The sequence below is a fragment of the Erythrolamprus reginae genome, chromosome 1, assembly GCF_031021105.1.
Source record: "Erythrolamprus reginae isolate rEryReg1 chromosome 1, rEryReg1.hap1, whole genome shotgun sequence".
In the NCBI taxonomy this organism is placed as follows: Eukaryota; Metazoa; Chordata; class Lepidosauria; order Squamata; family Dipsadidae; genus Erythrolamprus; species Erythrolamprus reginae.
The window spans coordinates 7,662,590-7,668,953 of NC_091950.1; positions in this window are offsets into that span (position 1 = coordinate 7,662,590).

Here is a 6,364-nt window from a genome sequence, read left to right on the forward strand (position 1 = left end):
TCTTCTCACCTTCCTTCCAAGAGCAGAGATTAAGGTTTGTGCAGAAGCTAAGCTGCAGGTAGCACTTGAAATCTCACCAGAGCTTTTACACAAGAGAGTCTGCCAGTCCTACCTGGTTGGCTTTGTGGCAACCTGATACCAATCATGCTTCAACTTATATTTGGGCTGAGACCAAAGCAGAAACTAAGACCAGGGGAGTCTCTCCAAACCCAGGAGTTAGCTCTTTGCAAGGCAAGGTGTAGTGACTGCCTTCAATGGGAGAACTCCAAGCATGTTTTGAACAGCTGGTTTAATCTACAAAAAGACATTGATAAAATTGAACGGGTCCAAAGATGGGCTGCAAAAATGGTGGAAGGTCTTAAGCATAAAACTTATCAGGAAAGGCTTAATGAACTCAATCTGTATACTCTAGAGGACAGAAGGAAAAGGGGGGACATGATCGAAACATTTAAATGTGTTAAAGGATTAAATAAGGTTCAGGAAGGAAGTGTTTTTAATAGGAAAGTGAATACAAGAGCAAGGGGGCACAATCTGAGGTTAGTTGGGGGAAAGATCAGAAGCAACGTGAGAAAATATTATTTTACTGAAGGAGTAGTAGATCCTTGGAACAAATTTCCAGCAGACGTGGTTGGTAAATCCACAGTAACTGAATTTTAAACATGCGTGGGATAAACATAGATCCACCCTAAAATGAAATAAAGGAAATACTATACGGGCAGACTAGATAGACCATGAGGTCTTTTTCTGCTGTCAATCTTCTATGTTTCTATATTTCTATCATGGAAGAATGTTGCGTCTTCACAGACATTGGAGTCAGGAGCCAGAAGGAAAGCAGCAGCAAGAGAGACATCCTAGTCATTCTTGTCACTTTCTCTCCTAGAAGAGAAATTAAGGTTTATTAGCACTTGAAATCTCACCTGAAGTTCAGCACAATAGAGACAAGTTGTTCCACTTGGATTGTTATTTTTAGCAAATTTACAGTATTATCAACAAAGTTTCCTCTTACCTATGCTTGGGCTGTGGAAAGAGGAAATGAAGGCAGGTGACTCTCTTCAAATACAGGAGTTAGTTCTTTGCAAGACATGCTAAGGTGACATGTTCTGTCCCCACCTGGAAAATTCAAAGCATATTTTTATAAAGCAGGTTTTTATCTTGGAAGGTTTTTTAATGGGTAGAAATCCACAGGGAATACATTAAACATTACTGTTCTTCTGATAATTGTGAAGAAGAGCAATTGTCCTGACCATTTAGCACTAGGTCTTATTTTGTGCATCAGAAGGGGAAAAATATGTTTATTTCTTCATTGCTAATCTCGAGAGCAGGTGGATTTGATTTGGGAATTGGACATACATGAAACTGAGCTCCTGGCCACAAGGTGGAGCTCTTCTCAATTGGACTTCAGGTATCATTCACATGCTGATGATATTCAGTTTTACAATCACTGTCAAAGTTTTGCCTAGTGCTTGAAGGCTGCTGGATGGAGAGGAATAGTTTTTTTTTTCTCGTAAAAATATGTTTATTGGTTATATACATTAAAAACAGGGCACAGAAAAGTAAAGGGAGTATATATAATGTACAGTGGTACCTCAAGATACGAACCCCTCGTCTTACGAACAACTCGTGATACGAACCCGGGGTTCAGAAAAATTTTGCCTCTTCTTACGAACTTTTTTCAAGTTACGAACCGGCGTTCGGAGACTGCTGGGAAGCTGCGCGGATGTTTTAAAAGGTGACAGCCAGGCGGCGGGGCTTCCCAGAAGCCTCCCGAACGCCGGTTCGTAACTCAAACAAAGTTCGTAAAAAGAGGCAAATTTTTTCTGAACCCCGGGTTCGGTTCGGGAGGTTGCTGGGAAGCCCCCAAGTCCGGCTGTCACCTTTTAAAACAGCCGCGCCGCTTCCCAGCTGTCTCCCGAAGCCGAACGCGGAAGTTCGGCTTTGGCGTTCGGCTTCAGGAGACAGCTGGGAAGCGGCGCGGCTGTTTTAAAAGGTCGCAGCCGGCCTGGGGGGCTTCCCAGCACCCCCCAAACCCCAAACTTTTGCCGAACTTCCGGGTTTGGGGGGTTGCTGGGAAGCCCCCCAGGCCGGCTGTCACCTTTTAAAACAGCCGCGCGGCTTCCCAGCAGTCGCCGAAAGCCGTTTTTTTGCGGGGGTTTTTTTGGTTGCACGGATTAATTGACTTTACATTGTTTCCTATGGGAAACAATGTTTCGTCTTACGAACCTTTCGTCTTACGAACCTCCTCCTTGCACCAATTAAGTTCGTATCATGAGGTATTACTGTACATTCTAGCAATTATAGTTTACTTATATAGCATGCGTGATTGGGGAAGGAGAGGGAAAGAAAGGGAAAGGGGTTTAGAAAGAAGGGAAAGAAATACAAGAGGAGGACGAATAGAAAAATAGAGCAAGAAAAGAGTAGTAAGAAGAGTGTAGGCTTTCAAAAAAACAATCTCCTGGATAAGATAATTTTCGGTCCACAAAAAAACCAAATATCAAACATATATAATCTCCTCCTTCAACACGATACAGTAGAAGAAATAGTTAAAGGAACTATGATAGCGTGGTCACAAAATTTTGGATATACAATTAATTTAAACGAATGGGAAAAAATTTGGACTGTCAACTACAAACTAACGATGGCAACTTCATATAAGGAAAATCATTACAAAATGTTCTACAGATGGCACCTGCCACCGGCTAGACTTGCAAAAATGTATACAAATTTATCACCACTATGTTGGAAGTGTAGGGAAAAACCAGGTACATATAACCACATCTGGTGGACATGTGAAACCACCCAAAAATATTGGTATAAAATCAAAATTATACTAGAACAAATCACCTCCCAGACCATCCATGCAAAACCCGAACTATTTTTATTAGGAATCATAAGACAAAATTTTAATAAAGAAAACAGATATATTATAATTTATATTATTGCAGCTGCAAGGATTCTATATGCACAATACTGGATACAGGAAAAAACCCCAACCATTTTATTTCTTTTGATTAAAATAATGGAATGTGCAGAAATGTCCAAGCTAACAATGGAACTGCAAAACAAGGATGAGACAGATTTCTACAAAGCATGGGACAAAAGGTTAAAAAAAGAAATTACTTAAAAATTATACATCAAGAAAAATGACCAACTAAAACAACGGGAGAGGAACAGTTTCAATTTGACTGCAGCTGTGGAATATTGGTCATCTCAATACTGGGAACTCTCCTTCTTTGGTCCTGCATGACCTTGATACTGTCATGCTTGGGACCATTGTGTAATCTGGTGTCTCCCTGAACTCTCAGCTCCTGTCAAAGAGCAGATAACTAGCTAGGGCTAGTTATTTGCTCTTTGAATATATAAAGATTTTATATTGGGGCATGACAAATGATCATATTTGTCATGCCCGAAAATAAGATCTTTATATACTCTTGTTGCTCTCTATCACCATCTAGTGGCTTGAGGGCCAAATCACATATGATCTTGATATACTATTGTAGCTCCAGCCCCATCTAGTGGCTGGAGAGAGAAATACCAATTATATTGTTTTGAAGCTGACCCAACCCATTTTACCCATCAGGCCACACTCTCAAACAAAGTGCATACTGGGAAGTCAGACTTCATTTTCTTTTAGCATTTGGAGAATGCAGAAACACGAGTAAGCATCCATCTTGATCTGTAGCACATGGTCACCCAAGGACAAACTCACATCACAGAGGGCTTGTGAGATTTAAATAGTTTGTATTTATTTATTGTTATGTTCAGCAATAACTTAATACTGTCTATCTTGTCTTTGGTTCTCATTGTGTGTATCTCTGTTTTCTCCCATTTCACCATATCCTGTTCTTCCAATAAAGCATTCAGACCTACACACACAGTCTCTTATTTGGAGGATAGGTGGGTTTAGCTGCATGTCGAGCTACACAGAGACTAACATGTAATGAGGACAGAATAATATTCCTCTGCATCAACTTCATGGAGTGGGAGGCACTGTATCCTGTGGTTTCTTTCCCCTTTTATAGGGCAGTTAAATATCCCTGTTGATTGGGGGTGACAGTTCCTCTTTTGGCTCCTATTATGTGTTGTGGTTAGCTCTGGCCCAGCTCCTGCCCCAAGGACTGTGGATGTGGGGGAGACATCCACATGCTGCAGGCCTGTTTTGCCCCCAGGTGGAATCTGATGATGAAGGCTCCTCTGACCAAGAAGACATGAGTGACAGGGAGGAGGAGAGTGTGGCAGACAGCTCAGAAGGAGATCAATTATTTAGCTCCTCCTTGGATTCAGAACAAGAGTTAATGATACAGCCACGCATGCAGAGAGCGATGCATAGGCAACAACAACTGAGAGATTATTATCAAAGAAAATGATGCCACCTGTGGTTGGGTGGGGCTGTGGTAATTAGTGATGCTGCTATAAATAGCAGCATGTGGGTTTGGCCATTGTGGAGGATTATCTGATCGTTGTGTTTCGTGCCTGCTTTACTGACTTTGACCTTTTGTGTGCTGATTTTTCCCCGCTTTGAAACTAAACCAGAGCAAAGTGTGTTTCACTTTGTGAAAGAAGAAGGACTGTGAATTGCCTCACAGCTGCAAGCTAAGTATCACAGAAATGATAAGGGACTTGTACAAATTACCAGTTTGTTTGGAGACGAGTGCTCTTTGCTATACCAAAAGAGGGTTTGGTTTAAGTGAATTTTCATTATAGAACATTGTTTTGAATTTTCAAACATGTGTGTGTCTGAAATTTGTACCTGTGAATTTTTGGGAGGAGTCTACCAGAGAGCCCGGCAGAACATTATGGGGGTTGCTAAGTTTTTGATATTCTCTCCACTCCTTTTGAACATCTACCTGAAGTTGCTGGGTGAGAAATCCATTGCTATTGGATGAGGTATCATCAGTCCAGACCTTCTGACCTGAGTCAGACTGGCAAGGCAGGTGTAAATTAAAGTCAGCTTCTTACACATCTCACACAGCACCCATAGACCTACCAAGGGTTCTGGTAAAGCTCCACCCCACCTTCCTTGCCCATAGTCCCACTTGGTCAACACCACACAGTTTCACAAATTAGGTTCAAGCAAACCCACAAGAAAAGTCACAATATTTTAGTCTCTAGTTTCCTAATCATCCCGGTTGCTCTCCTCTGCACTTTTTCTAGAGTCTCAACATCTTTTTTATAGTGCCGTGACCAAAACTGGATGCAGTACTCTAGATGTGATCTTTCTAAAGTTTTATAGAGTGGTATTAGTACCTCCCTTGATCTTGATTGTATCCCTCTGTTAATGCAATTTAGGATTGCATGGGATTTTTTGGCTGCCACCATACCCTACTAGTGCATATTTAACTGGTTGTCCCCTAAGACTCCAAAATCTTTCTCACAGTCAATCCTGACAAAATATTGACAAAATTGAACGGGTCCAAAGATGGGCTACAAGAATGGTGGAAGGTCTTAAGCATAAAACGTATCAGGAAAGACTTAATGAACTCAATCTGTATAGTCTGGAGGACAGAAGGAAAAGGGGGGACATGATCGAAACATTTAAATATGTTAAAGGGTTAAATAAGGTCCAGGAGGGAAGTGTTTTTAATAGGAAAGTGAATACAAGAACAAGGGGACACAATCTGAAGTTAGTTGGGGGAAAGATCAAAAGCAACATGAGAAAATATTATTTTACTGAAAGAGTAGTAGATCCTTGGAACAAACTTCCAGCAGACGTGGTAGATAAATCCACAGTAACTGAATTTAAACATGCCTGGGATAAACACATATCCATCCTAAGATAAAATACAGAAAATAGTATAAGGGCAGATTAGATGGACCATGAGGTCTTTTTCTGCCATCAGACTTCTATGTTTCTATGTTTCTAATACTATTAAGCCTGGTTTCACGCAGTTTGTATGTATAATTTTGGCTTTTCTTACCTAAGTGTAGGATTTTACTTTTCTCTACATTGAATTTCATTTTCTAAGATGGGGCCCAAGTCTATCAAGATCCATCTGGATCTTGAGCCTATCTTCTAGGGTGTTAGCTATTCCTGCCATTTTAGTATCATCTGCAAATCTGGTAAATTCCCTTTCTATTCCCTCATCTAAGTTGTTTATAAAAATGTTGAAGAGTCCTCAGCCTAAGACTATGAACTCAAGTTCATAGGACTTTGTCCACTTCATTAGGATTCAGAAATCCTGGGAGCAACCCTGCCAAAGAACCAGCTTTAGCAGCAAAAACAACAGATCGGCAGCAGGAGAGAAGAACCATTCTTCCAGGCAAGAGCCATCTTGGGGAAGGCTTCTGCAAAGCCTTTGATTCAGTGGTCCACGACAAACTACTCCTAAAACTCAAATCCTATGGTATCTCAGGATCCCTCCATAGC